General features: G+C 37.4%; 2 non-coding genes across 2 annotated transcripts; one reads left to right on the forward strand and one right to left on the reverse strand.

The window, feature by feature from the left end:
- Window positions 1–3,761: 3,761 nt before the first annotated feature.
- LOC128290860 (small nucleolar RNA R71) lies at window positions 3,762–3,868 on the reverse strand. The gene has a single exon (XR_008280644.1). It is a non-coding gene; the product is annotated as a small nucleolar RNA R71 (small nucleolar RNA).
- A 9,839-nt stretch (window positions 3,869–13,707) lies between these two features.
- LOC128290814 (small nucleolar RNA R71) lies at window positions 13,708–13,814 on the forward strand. Its single transcript, XR_008280599.1, has one exon. It is a non-coding gene; the product is annotated as a small nucleolar RNA R71 (small nucleolar RNA).

Consider the following 13,814-nt stretch of genomic DNA (forward strand, 5'->3'; position numbering starts at 1 on the left):
AACTATGTAACTCTCGGGAGCCTTGTGGCTTTTAATACCTTCATTCACAGTCTTCACATGATCGTGTATCTAGGCCATATCGATCATAAAACCATGTCACCAGGCTTTGTAACTTTCGAAACCGTGTTGTTCCAAATTTATCGCATTTCCAATTTTCAAATGGTCATGTTGCCAAGCCGTTTAGGTTTCACTTGGTCACGTGCCTTTCGTAAAAATAAAAATAAAAATTTCAATCAAGTATTCACACTGTCGTGTGTTGGATCTAGTGCCTTGAGTGTAGTATATTCGTTTGTAAACTAGTATTTTTTAACAAATTAGTTAATAAAATAAATTCATTGATTACAATTAATATACTTTGTATTATTATCCTCAAACGGTTTTTGCACTCAAAGCTAAATGGAAACAAATGTTGCTCACTGGTAGTCTAATGTTTAACTAATACTAAGAAGAATTATGTAGTCTAATTGTAATACAGAAAGACAAATTGTATTAATAGATGAACCTAAACATCTCCTTACTTTAATTGGAAATGAGCAAACCAATTGAAAGACTAATATGTTGTCTATCAAGTCCAATTGGAGAGATTCTTTGTCTTGGGCAACGGAGTGAATGACTCCCAGAAGATAGAAACTTAGATGTGATTGACTGGACTAACAGTACATCGAATAAGAACCAAGAAGAATAGATCCTGATTCTTTATATGGATTTATTCACTTGTGATGTTCATAGCGTTGCATGCCTAAATCCTAAGTGGATGACGGGCTATGCATACGTGACTCATACACTTTGATTCAAGCAGAACTTTGATTGAACCCAAAGCTGGTGGGTTGGGTTTACGACTTTTGTAGTATGTAGTGTGAGTCAAAATAGTGGAATTAATAGCCTGAAACATGGGTAAATAATATCCTCACATTGAAATTACTATTTGATAGTGATCAACTTTTCATAAAGGAATAATGATTATCATTAGAAAAAATATGATCATATCGGGAGAGCGAATATTATCCAAAAAGAGATCAATGATATCCTATTAGAGTAACACACTTATGAGTAGTTGCTTTTGTAATGATATGTTGTTAGGGAGAGCTTAGTCTCGATACTATAATGGATTGACTTCGTGACTTAATTATAGATCATTTAAGCCTTAATTACATATGTCCAATTGGTTTCTCTGCTAACTCATTTAAAACATAAATGAATTTCATGTTTGAATTAAAATGAAAAAAATGAATAAAAAGAAAGAAATGGAAAACATTAAAAAATGATTATGGCTTTCTCCGAAATTGAGAAATGGAATCATTTGGAAATGAATGTGGATTTCTCAAAATGGAATTGGAAATAGAAATGAAATTGTGAAATATTCATTTGCAAATGTACATGGATTACTCAGAAATGATCGGTCATAGTAAACATGTTGAGTAGTTAAATATTAAACATATTTTCTCAAAATTTTACTAGTGGTAAAATCGTCATAATTTTATCAGGGGTAAAATTGGGATGAAAAAATTATTTAATATAAATATACTAAATTTTATTTTGGGAAATAGAAAAATAGAATTGTACTAGGCCAAAAAGTCTAGAAAATACTTATAATTGAACCCGATATGAGAGAGGCTCAAAATCTCCTCATTTAACATGAACAGGGTGGCAATCCTAGTTAGAACTAGGGTGTTTCATCCACCATACTCTAAGTAGGAAATTATTTTTCTGTTTGAAAGAAATCAATACAACTTAACAAGGGTTCTACCTTCTTTTCCTATAAATAGATTACACTAGTAGGAGTATTTACTTAACTTTGAGAGATTGCTACTTTGCCAAAAAATAGATAGAATTTATTCTCATCTATTAAATATATTATTCTTTATTCTCATCTATTAAATATATTATTCCAGAATAATAATTCTATCGGTTTCTATTAAAAAAAAGAGATTTTTTATTTTCACCCCAAATGAAAAAGAAAACTTTTTCTAGTTTTGTGTTTTGATTCAATTAGTTCGAGCCCATACTTGAAACAATTCATGGTATGAGAATAGTGGAGAAAACACTGAATCTGCTTATCTGAAAACACTGGTACAATTTTGGTCTAAAGCTTATTGCTACAAATATCACAAATTGGGTCGATTTTGAAAATTTTAATTTTTCGCTTTGTAAGAAACTAATTTCCAAATCAGATTTTTTTTTACATCGTGTATCCAGGCTGTGTTGATCACACGATCGTGTTGCCAAGCTATGTAATTTTTGAGAACTGTGTGGTTCCAAATACATTCCTCTCATAATATACACATGGTCGTGTAACTTAGTCGTGTTGCAAGACGAATCTTGCTATTATTTTCTGAATTGTATGATAAATATTTGACTTGTTCCTAATTTTGTGTTCTTAATTCTTGTTTTGATATTCCAGGATACTGATTCAAGTTAAGCTCTTATTCAGAGGAGGAATAGACCCTGTCTAAGAGTACAATTGTAATAATTAAGCGGAGTTGATTGCTCGCCTAGAGATAGGGTGACAAGATTTTGCCGGATTAGGGTGAAACCTATTAAGGGGATCCATAGATCAAGTTAATGCAACCCTAGGGTGTTAATTAGAGAAAAGTCTCAATTATTCAATCTAGGGATTAGACGTTATTAGTCTTGAACAGGGATAATAACATAACTTAGGGATCTCTACGGAACAAGTTAAATGATTAAATCGTCCGATTCGGAGTCAGAATAACAAGTGAAGTCTAGGTGGATTCTTCCTTAGGTATTGTCTTAATTCAATCATTTTCCAAAAAGTAATCCCCCAATTCTATTTTCTGTGAATTCTTAGTTTAGTTAACTAGTTAGTTAAAACAAACCCCCTTATTCTTAGGCTAGATAATAAAAAGACAATTATTCTAGTACTTTTACTTCCTTTAGATTCGACAATCCGGTCTTACTAAAACTATACTACTGTTCGATAGGTACACTTACTTACATCGTGATAATAGTTAGTTTCAAGAACGATTAATTAAATTTATAAAACTTATCACACAAAATCACAATCAAGTTTTCGGTGCCATTGCCGGGGAACTAAGATATTAGGAACACTCAATTTTTATTACTTTAGCCATTTATTTTTCTTGCAAGTTAATTTTATTTTATTATTATTATTATTTATTAATTTACCTTTTCTTTCTCTTGGCAGGTTTTTATAGTTTATGACTAGAAGAAACCCGTCAGGACCACTACTTTTTGACAAAAAAATTGATCGCACAGCTCGTAGAAATCGAAGAGAAATAAGGCGAAGCCTAAGATACATAGAGGAAGAGCAAGAGGATGATATCTCAACTACGACCGAGGAGATGGCTAAAAATTAAGACAATTAGCTACCTCCTGCGATACCCATTGAACTAGCAAATCAGAATCATGTTCCTCGTACTTTGTATGATTATGCTAAACCTACTTTAACAGAAACTGAGTCAAGTATTGTTAGGTCTGCTATTATTGCGAATAATTTTGAACTAAAACCTAACACTATTCAAATGATACAACAGTTTGTTCAGTTTGATCGTTTGCAGGATGAGGATCCAAACACTCACTTGGCAAATTTCCTAGAATTTTGCGATACATTTAAAATTAATGGCGTTTCTGATGATGCCATACGTCTTCAGTCATTTCCCTTTTCATTAAGAAATAAGGCTAAACAGTGGTTGAACTCGTTACCACAAGGGTCAATCACTACTTGGGAACAAATGATCGAAAAATTTTTATTAAAATATTTTCCACCGGCTAAAACAGCCAAATTACGTAATGATATCTCTTCTTTTGTGCAGATGGATTTAGAAACACTCTACAATGCATGGGAGAGATACAAGGACCTTTTGAGAAGATGCCATCACTATGGGTTACCGCTTTGGCTATAGGTTCAAACATTCCATAATGGCTTGAATCGTTCGACTCGGCAGATAATTGATGCAACCGCTAGAGGAACTATCAATAATAAGACACCTGAGGTGGCGTACGAATTTATTGAGAAGAAGTCACTGAATAACTATCAGTGGCAAGTTATGAGAATAAAGCCAAAGAAAGCAGCCGGTGTCTTCAACCTCGACGTGGTTTGATCACGTGATTCGTAACAAGTAATAAATATTTATAATGAAGATCAAACTTAAACTAACTATTATCACGACGAAAAGGCAAGCGCACCTATCGAACAATAGTATAGTAATGGCAAGACCGGGATATCATACCCAAGGGAACCAAAAGTACTAGTAATAACTATCTTTTTATTATTTAACCTAGAAATAAGGAGGGGTTGTTTATTAAACTAATTAACTAATTAAACTAAAGCAAAGAGAAAATTTTGAAAAAGACTTGAAGAAAAGTAATTGATAAAGACGACACCCAAGGAGGAATCCACCTAGATTTCACTTGTTATCTGACTCTGAACCAGATGATTTATTCACTTGACTTGATCCGTGAGACTCCCTAACCTATATTATTATCTCTTTTGAGACTAATAACCCCTAACCCTCAGTTGAATTAATCGAAATTTCTTTCTTAATTAAAACCCCTAAAGAAGCAGTAAATCGGTCTACGGACTCCCATATAAGGTTTCACCCTAATTCGACAAAATCTCGTAACCCTATTTCTTGGCGTTCGATCAACTCTTCTTAATTATGCCAAGTCTACTCTTAGACAGGGACTTTTGCTCCTCTGCATAAGCACATCAAATCATGAATTAATACCCAGAATATTAACTCAAGCATTAAAACACATAATTAAGAACAAATCAAGTATTTATCATACAGTTCAGATAATAACAACAAGATCCATCATAGGTTTCAACCCCCTTAGTTATCTAAGGGGTGTAGTTTATAATAAAATAAGAGTACATTTCAAAAGTATGAAAATAACAAAACATAAAGAAAACTCTAAAACCCATGAAGGAATTCTGAGAGAGATCTTCAGTCTTGGAGTAACTCCGGCTTTTGGGATGGATCGTCTGGCTTTCTTCAAGTAATTCCCAGCGTGTGGTTTTGTACTCTAGAAAAGTTCTAGAGAGAGGGCCCCCTTACTAAGTCAAACTTAGGGTGTTTATATAGGCTTTGGATTGCTTTCTTCCTCCCTAAGTATCTTTTTCCGTGTAAAATACAACTCTTTGAAAAAGGGACACGCCCATGTGCCACGGCCGTGTGACGTGATTGCCAGGCCATGTTCGATCTGTTAAATTGCACACGGTCGTGTACGTCAATGGCCAGGCCGTGTGAATCATGAAAGCCTTGGTCGAAACCTTCGAAAGACACGGGTGTGTGAGCTGCCCGTGTGGCAAGGCTTAGGCCGTGTCATCTTCTCGATTTGGTCTGTTTTGTCCCTTTTTGGGATGTTTTTGGCTCCTTTTGACTCTTGGTGCTCTCCTGAGTACAAAACATGAAATAACCGGATTAAGAGCACCAAAATCCACAAATCTAGTGATAAACATCCATAAATATGCCAAGTATTTGGGGTAAAAATATGTATAACTTGGCGTTTATCAAATACCCCCACACTTAAGCATTTGGTTGTCCTCAAGAAAAACTCTCATTTACTGTTAGAATTCATTCCTTTTAATCACATAATCATTACTGATAATGTTACAAACTATTTCACGGAAAATCATACAGTGAGAATTCAACTATAAGAGCATTAAAAGCCTCAAACAATCTAAATCTAATATTTTGATAATAAAATCATAGGTAATCTTCTTCCTCTAAGTAATTAACTTTAGTCCTAAATATACAAGAGATGACATCTTCACTAAAGATTCACTCAAATCACTCAAAGTGTTTAAGGTTCAAGATTAAGCACTCGATTGTCTAACATGAGAAGTTATTACTATAGGCTTGCATGAAAATCAAATCTCCACCACTTGTAAATGATATGATACACAAATCAAAAGGTCTTTACATGGTTGTAACAGGTTTTAGGTTACAGCTATGGATACAAGCTGAAAAGACAAAGGTTAGAATCGAGATAATTTTAATATATTATCCCACTATCAAAAACTTAATTACTGAATCACAAACAAATATCTAGAACTATATTACATGAGCTCATGACAACTTTAGCTTGTTGACAATTACAATAATAATACTGAGAGTTTTTTTTAAGAACAAATCAAGTTAATACAATATAGAAATCATACTTCCTGATTCAGTAACAAAAAATGGTGAACATAGTGAGGTAACAATATTAAAAATAATCCCCAAAAAAAAAGGGTAAATTAAGTAAGAGTATTTCAACAATAATGGGTTAATGAGTTAATGATGAGGGTTAATTAATAAAAAGGGTTAGTAGGCTCAAGGGGGTTTACTAAGGGTTGAATTATGTGGGAAGGCTTTTTATGGAGTAAGTGGGTTAAATCCTAAGTGCCTTTATCATCTCAGTATATCAAATCATACGTGTGATCTCGATATGTATAATCGAAGCAAGTTCTAGAATAACAGTTCAATGTTGACACACTCAAACCACAAAAAAAGTGAGCAAGAAAGAAAGCTATATGCTCAAAAGGCTAAAAAATCTTACTAAAAATTTGGGTTTTTGATGTCATTCTTGTATACTTAAGATTTCAAGATAATACCTCAATTTAGGAAAATAATCTAAAAATTTTAGTTCTCAAAATATCAATTTATCATGCTCGATTCTCTAATGTCCTATAATCAAATAATCATGCATAATTCCCATGGTCTAATTCATGACATATCAACAATAATTATAGATCAATCAGAATTCATTCTATCAATATTATGAGAAAATCACTTAAGCACAAGATCAAATTTAGGGATTTGAGAATAATGCAACAAGTTAGGCATCATGTTCATGTTCACCTCCCCATACTTAAGATGTATATTGCCCTCAATGTACAAAGATACATTATTCAAAATAAAGAAAATCATAAGAGGGAAGGTGGTAGCTGCCACCATTCTTAGCTAGATGAAGAAATTGGGTCGTTGAACATGGAACTCGTGAGGTATTGTTTCCCATTTTTTTTCTCATTCCGTAAAATATTCCTAGCAGCTTTGCTTGGAAGTCTGTAGAATCATGAAGAGCTTATTAAGAGTTGGTGTGGAAGAGAGTGTAGTGGGATTACTTGTTAGAGATACCAGAAAAATGAAGAAAGTAAAATTTACTAATATAGATATGTCTTTCAAAAGAAAATAATAAAATTGAAATGAAAAATAAAAATAAAAATAAAAAAATAAAAATAAAAAGATAAGAGGATTCAATGATCCTCATTAGTGGGGCCCTTAGGTGGTGACGCTGGAGTGGCGATGTGAAAGTGCTGGCACAGTTGCTGCATCATGGCCTGCATGTCGTCCATCTGTCTATCACGTCACCGATCTCGCTCGTGAATCATCTCGAACAGTGTAGTACAATACTACTCGAAGTGAGCGAATCGGTCAAAAATGTGTGCCAATGAAGCAGCAGCATGTACTGGTCACTCCCTAGGTGGCGTGGTAGAAGGCTCCTCGTGCCGTGGGGGGACATTATCAGGAATGTCCTCTAATCCTCCTTATCAATGGCATGACTGAGACGGTACTGAGGAGGATCGGTCCCACAGCGGTGCTCAATCATCCTCATGTGTAACATAGTCATGATGCCCTGTGGGAACATCTGACCTATCAGTGTAAGCGCTGATGACTGGGTCACGGTGTTGAGGAGGCCGAAGTGTCTGGCAAGGCGCGTCACGTAAGGGCTGATAGAGATTACTCCCTTCCAGTGCCGCTTGGTCTGATGGCGAATGGCGAAAGCGATGAAGCATGCCAAGTCAGTCACGTGTGCATTCGCCATGCACCATAAATAGTAGGCGTCGTGGGTGTTGATGACGCCGGTGCTTTCTCTCCTTTCGATCAAAGTGTGTGCCAATATGACATGTAGATAGCGTAGGGAAAGGGCGAGAGCTGAGGCCTTCGAGCGGCTGGTGTCGTAGGTGGAAGAGAGTGGTGCTAAAGCTTTCTAGCACGAGGAAGGCAAAATGTGGATATTGTGTGGTAGTGCATTCATGTCCTCCTCCATAAACTCATCGGTGTAAAGTCCCAGATTGACTCTAAACTTTGTGACACTTGTCGCGCGAACTAGACTACCTAATCGGAAGTGAATGGTACCGGGGTCGTCATTATTCGTCATCACCACCTGTAAATGAAAAGTAGAGCATAATTCTAAAGTTAGCTCTAAATAAGTGGGTTCGGTAATAGCGAGAACCATTCCCATGGGTCTGTGGACAGGAGAATGCGGCTGGACTTGCTCTACGGCAGCTCAGTTAATGCAGCAACCTGTAGTGAGGGGTCATGCCCGTGTACTCTGAAGGTGAGCCCGTGTGTTTTGAATTTTTCAATTTAGGTTGTGCCTGGTTACTATCCCACGCCTGTCTGTCCGGGGCGTGTGTCGCCCACGGCCACATTGTACGACCGTGTGTAGCTTTGTTTGCTTCCCCCACGCCCGTGTGTTAGGATACCACACCCGTGTATTGTTGTCCATGACTTATAGGCACGGGCGTGTCTCACACCCATGTCTAAGAAACAGAATCGAGCCTTGCCCTGGCATGCCCGTGTTTTTCTATTCTCACTCCCGTGTTCACTTATCAAGTTCACCCACGGCCATGTCGCACGGCCGTGGGGATTTATCATATCCCGTGTTTTGGGAAAATCATGTCCTGCTTCCACACGGCCGTATCGCACGGTCGTGTCTCTTCCCCTGTTTTGTAACACCCCAAACCCGGCCTGGACGTTATGACCGGATCTGATGCGCCACATTGATGCGTTCAAAACATTCCGTATTACTTAGTTTGGAAAAGCTGAGTTGGTGTTGTAAAAGACACTTTTAAAAGTAGGTTAAAGTGAATGGAAGCTGTGCACCAGGTAGGAAACCAGGAAAAAAAGGAGGTGAGTCCGTCGGACCGCTTAAGTACCAAGCTCTTCCCGGATCCAATCCTAGACATACACACCGCCATTGCCACACTCTAACATCTCGTATAATTTTGAGAAAACCGTTTGATTATGTCCGTCTTAAGAAAATGTTTAAGTTTGAAAACGTTTGTTTAAAATATTTATTTTCTTGGAAAAACATTTACTTTATGGAAACTTTGCGCGTCATCGTGATCTTTTAAAAAATCAAGTAGTTTTTATAAAACGAACCTAGTGCTAACCAGTTTAATAATCCCCAAAATAAAAATAATTAAAAAGAGCGGCCTTATTACAACTTTAAGCATAATAAAATAAAATAATCCAAATTAAATGCTAAACTTATTTAAAATTGGCAATCCATCTTCATGGCCACTCTGAATCCCGACTCCCAAGTCCACCAACTAGGGCTCACCGCAAGGAGGAAGAGGAAGGGGTGAGTTTGGGAAAACTCGGTGTATCTGAAACCCATCCAAAGCCCAATTCAGCTCGAGCCCATTGGGCCTAAGCCCTATTCAGATAACAAGATTACACGAGGTCAAGCCCTTTTCGAATCATCTGATAGCAAGGCCTTAGCCCTTTTACATAACAAAGTGGCCCATAGGCCCGGTTCAAGAATATGAGTATCAACAAAATAATGAATGCAAGCCCATCCGGGAGACTACTCAACCCACCAACCGCTACACCGCCTGCACCAGCCCTACACACCTTGTGGGAATATCTCAACCCACCCAAATTTCACACACACAGTTGCGAAGAACGCACTCAAATTCGATCGGTTGAGGCAAAGCCTCCAAGACGTGGTTGAACCACTTTCAAGACTTCCTCCATTAATACCCCAATCCCATGCTACAGATATTAATAAATGCATATCATGCAAAATACAGAGTAATCAATCATGCGTTCACCAATTTAAACCCTAGGGGTATATTGGTAATTTTGTTATTTAGGGTAATTTGGTAATTTTGCTCTTTAGGGGTAATTTCGTGATCTACGCTACTACACAAGCTAATTCAGAATTTTTATCAGTTTTATGCAATTTGATTCCACCATCTACCTAACGAAGCTAATTTGCCCATCTCTTACCCATATTGGTCCGTAAGCCCATTGGGCCCGCTTTTGCCCATCGAGCCCTTTTTCCAAATACGCTAAAACGTCACGCTGAACGTGCTTACCACCTTGCGGTGCCAGATCTAACAATTACTCTATGACTTGAGAGCATACGATACTCACATGACCATGAAATGCGGAATTTGACATTTAAACTTTCTTGAATTGAACTAAGAAAGGGTGTTGGTACACACACGATTCATGACGATCGCTTCGAGATCCCTTTTGATGTCCTACAATTTATTAGCACAGTTCTTATTTACAAACCATAATCACTAAACCCGAAAACTTACTTATCCATGATCGAACCATATCCCTAAAACCTTTGAAACCTTACCTTTTGCCAAAATCGATAGTTAGCTCGAATCCGATTGCTCCAATGAACTACGCCTTAGATTCAACGCTAAGAAGACTCTAGTCACCGAAAGAAAACATCGCTTAAAGACCCTTAGAGCCATATGCCCAAATCGACACCTCCCTAATTTTAGGGACTTGACTTTTCTTAACTTTGCAAAATAAGAACAGATCCGAGATGATACGTACTTACCCCTTACTCCCACTTGATTTCCACGTAATCTAGTGTAGATTTATCTATCAAACGACGGTGAACTCGATTCCCCAAAGTCTTGAAGTTTCGCTATAAGCCCCAAATCTATGGTTTTTCGCTTTTGTGTGATGAAGAAGATGATAATGTGGGGCTACAACCTTGAAGTAGAATTGCGGTCGAGATCTAGGATTAAGAAAAGATAATTGCAAATTAATAAAAACAAAAGAACATAGGAGAACCTGGCTTTGAAGAAATCGGCACAAGCAATGATCACAGGAGTTCGGCTTTTATGGATTCGACAAAAGTATTGATGAATAGCGGTATGATGAATAGTTTTGAAGAAGAAAGAAAAAAAATAGAAGAAGAGGAATAGGGAGGTGGTAGTTTCGCTAGAGAGGAAAAAGAGAGGAAAAACAACCCTAAGGTGTTAAAGCGAAAGAAAACGGCACCACTCAATACCCTAAGTGCCAAATACTATCAACATAGCCCCTGCCGATTTTTCCCTCTTCAATTCCCATAATTCGCCAACTCCTAGCCTCATCCAAATCCTTAAATCTCTCCCTTATCCCTCCTTAATCCAAGCATTTAAACCGATCCAACTCTCCTTTAGCGAATCCACCAACTCCAACACTTACCCTCCCGCACTTAAAAAATAAATGCATCTATTTGCCAACACAGGAATCGATCCTTGCCTTCCCAAAGCTCCACACGCCACTTTTCTAGGAGCCTAGTGGCGTCACCCTTGCCACTTAACCAAGGCTCTTTTGTGATGCAATTTACCCATCACTCCACTTAAGGCCACTTAGCCGTAACCCCTAACTCCTAAGTCTAAAATTCCAAAAATTCAACTGGTTTTGGCCAACTCATGGGCCTTCTATAAGCCCATTTACCTACTCAAAATACTAATTCCACATCCAAATACAAAATTTTAAAAATCTTTACAAAATATTGAAAATCGCGAATAAACCCGAAAATCAGGATGTTACATGTTTGGCCACGGCTTTAGGCATATCCGTGTGCCTGGCCGTGTGGGCTGAAAAACTTTGCAATTTAAAGATAAAGTTAATGATTTAAAGTGTTAGAAATTAAAAATAAACAAACCAGAATATGTTAGTGCCCGGGTTACCTCCCGAGAAGTGCTTATTTATAGTTTAAGCTCGACTTACCTCTCCGGTAAATGGTCATGGTGGTTCGAGGAGTTTATACTCCTCATTCCTGCTATCAATCTCATCAAAATAAGGTTTTAAACGGGTGTTGTTTACCTTAAAAGTGCCAAACTTTGGGTGACTCACCTCCACCGTACCGAATGGAAAAATATTGAGTACCGTAAGAGGGATTTCCTCATTCGGTGTGTTAGTGACAATCTGAAGATCTACAGCATCTAGTAAGACTTTATCTCCAACCTTAAGTTGATTAGGAGTGGTATCGGGCTTGTTTTGGCATAGTTTTGGTTTATCATGTGTTCTCGATTTTTGTGCTCTCCATTCGTCTAGCTCCTCTATCTGTAGTCTTCGTTCTTCATGAATGTGTCCTCTATCATCCTTGGAACATGGCTCGTGAACTTCTTTGAAGCTTAACTTCTGCAAAGTCATATTGTCAGTTTTAGTAGATTGGTGTGGACTATTACCTTCAATGTTCAATGTGATGCTAGAATTACGAGCTTGAAGGGTGATCATTTCGTCTCCCACACGAAGTGTAAGCTCACTTGTGCCAACATCAATAATTGTTTTAGCAGTTGCTAAAAAGGGCCTTCCTAAAATCAAAGGGATGTTATTATCCTCCTCTATGTCTAGAACAACGAAATCAATGGGGAATATGAACTTATCTACTTTCACGAGTACATCTTCAATAATACCCCTAGGAAATCTTATAGTTTTATCTACCAATTGAATGCTCATCCTAGTTTGTTTAGGTTTCCTAAGACCTAATTGCTTAAACATTTTGTAAGGCATTACGTTAATACTAGCCCCTAAATCAGCTAATGCATGACGTATATCTAAACTAACAATTAAACAAGGAATTGTAAAACTCCCTGGATCTTTCAATTTGTAGGGTAGCTTATTCTGTAGAATAGCTGAGCAGACTACGTTTAGGTCCACATGCGATGCTTCGTCCAACTTTCGCTTATTTACTAAAATCTCTTTTAAAAATTTCATTTCATTTGGTATCTGTGACAAAGCTTCAATAAACGGTAAGTTAATATGTGATTTTTTCAAAATTTTAAGGAATTTACTGAATTGTTCATCTGAGCGGTCTTTCCTTGTCGTGTTAGGGTATGGCACTCGAGGTTTATATTCGACAGTCACTAGTTTGTTTGTATTTTGATCTACCTTATATCTCCCTTTGTTTACCACTATTTCCTGCCTTGGTTCTGGTTCGGGCTCAACGACTCCTTCGTCATCTTGAGTATTAATTGCGTTGAGTTGTTCCCTTGGGTTAGGTTCGGTATTACTTGGCAAACTACCTTGTGGTCGTTCGGAGATTAGTTTGGAAAACTGGCCTATCTGAGTTTCGAGTCCTTGGATCGATGCTTGTTGATTTTTAAGTACCGTATCAGTATTTTAAAAATGGGTTTCTAATACCGAGATAAATTTAGAGAGCATCTCTTCAAGGTTCGGTTTCTTCTCTTGTTGATAAGGTGGCTGTTGTAAACCCTGAGGATTTTGCGGCTTTGGATTTCCTTGACCACCCCAGGAGAAATTTGGGTGGTTCCTCTAGCCTGCATTATAAGTATTACTGTATGGGTTATTTTGAGATCTAAAGTTATTATCACCCATATAGTTGACTTGTTCCTCTTCGGTTGGAGTGTTGAAGGATTGATATTCTGTATGCACACCTCCGCCACTTGAGTCACACCTCATTACTGGATGTACCTGCGTAGAACCAAGTAAACCATCAATTTTTTTATTGAGAAGTTCTACCTGATTTGGCAGCATAGTAACTAAGTCGACATTATAAACGCCGGCCATTTTTGTTGGTTTAGTCCTCATGACTTGCCACTGATAGTTATTCAGTGACATTTCTTCAATGGATTCATAAGCCTCTTCAGGTGTTTTGTTGTTCATGGTTACGCTAGTTGCTGCGTCAACCATTTACTGAGTCGAGGGACTCAGACCATTGTGGAATGTTTGTACTTGCAGCCAAAGCGGTAACTCACGGTGAGGGCACCTTCTCAGTAAGTCCTTGTATCTCTCCCGTGCATCGTAAAGTGTTTCTAAATCCATCTACACAAAATAATAGATATCATTTCATAATTT

Source organism: Gossypium arboreum, chromosome 3 (genome assembly GCF_025698485.1).
Source record: "Gossypium arboreum isolate Shixiya-1 chromosome 3, ASM2569848v2, whole genome shotgun sequence".
Classification (NCBI taxonomy): Eukaryota; Viridiplantae; Streptophyta; class Magnoliopsida; order Malvales; family Malvaceae; genus Gossypium; species Gossypium arboreum.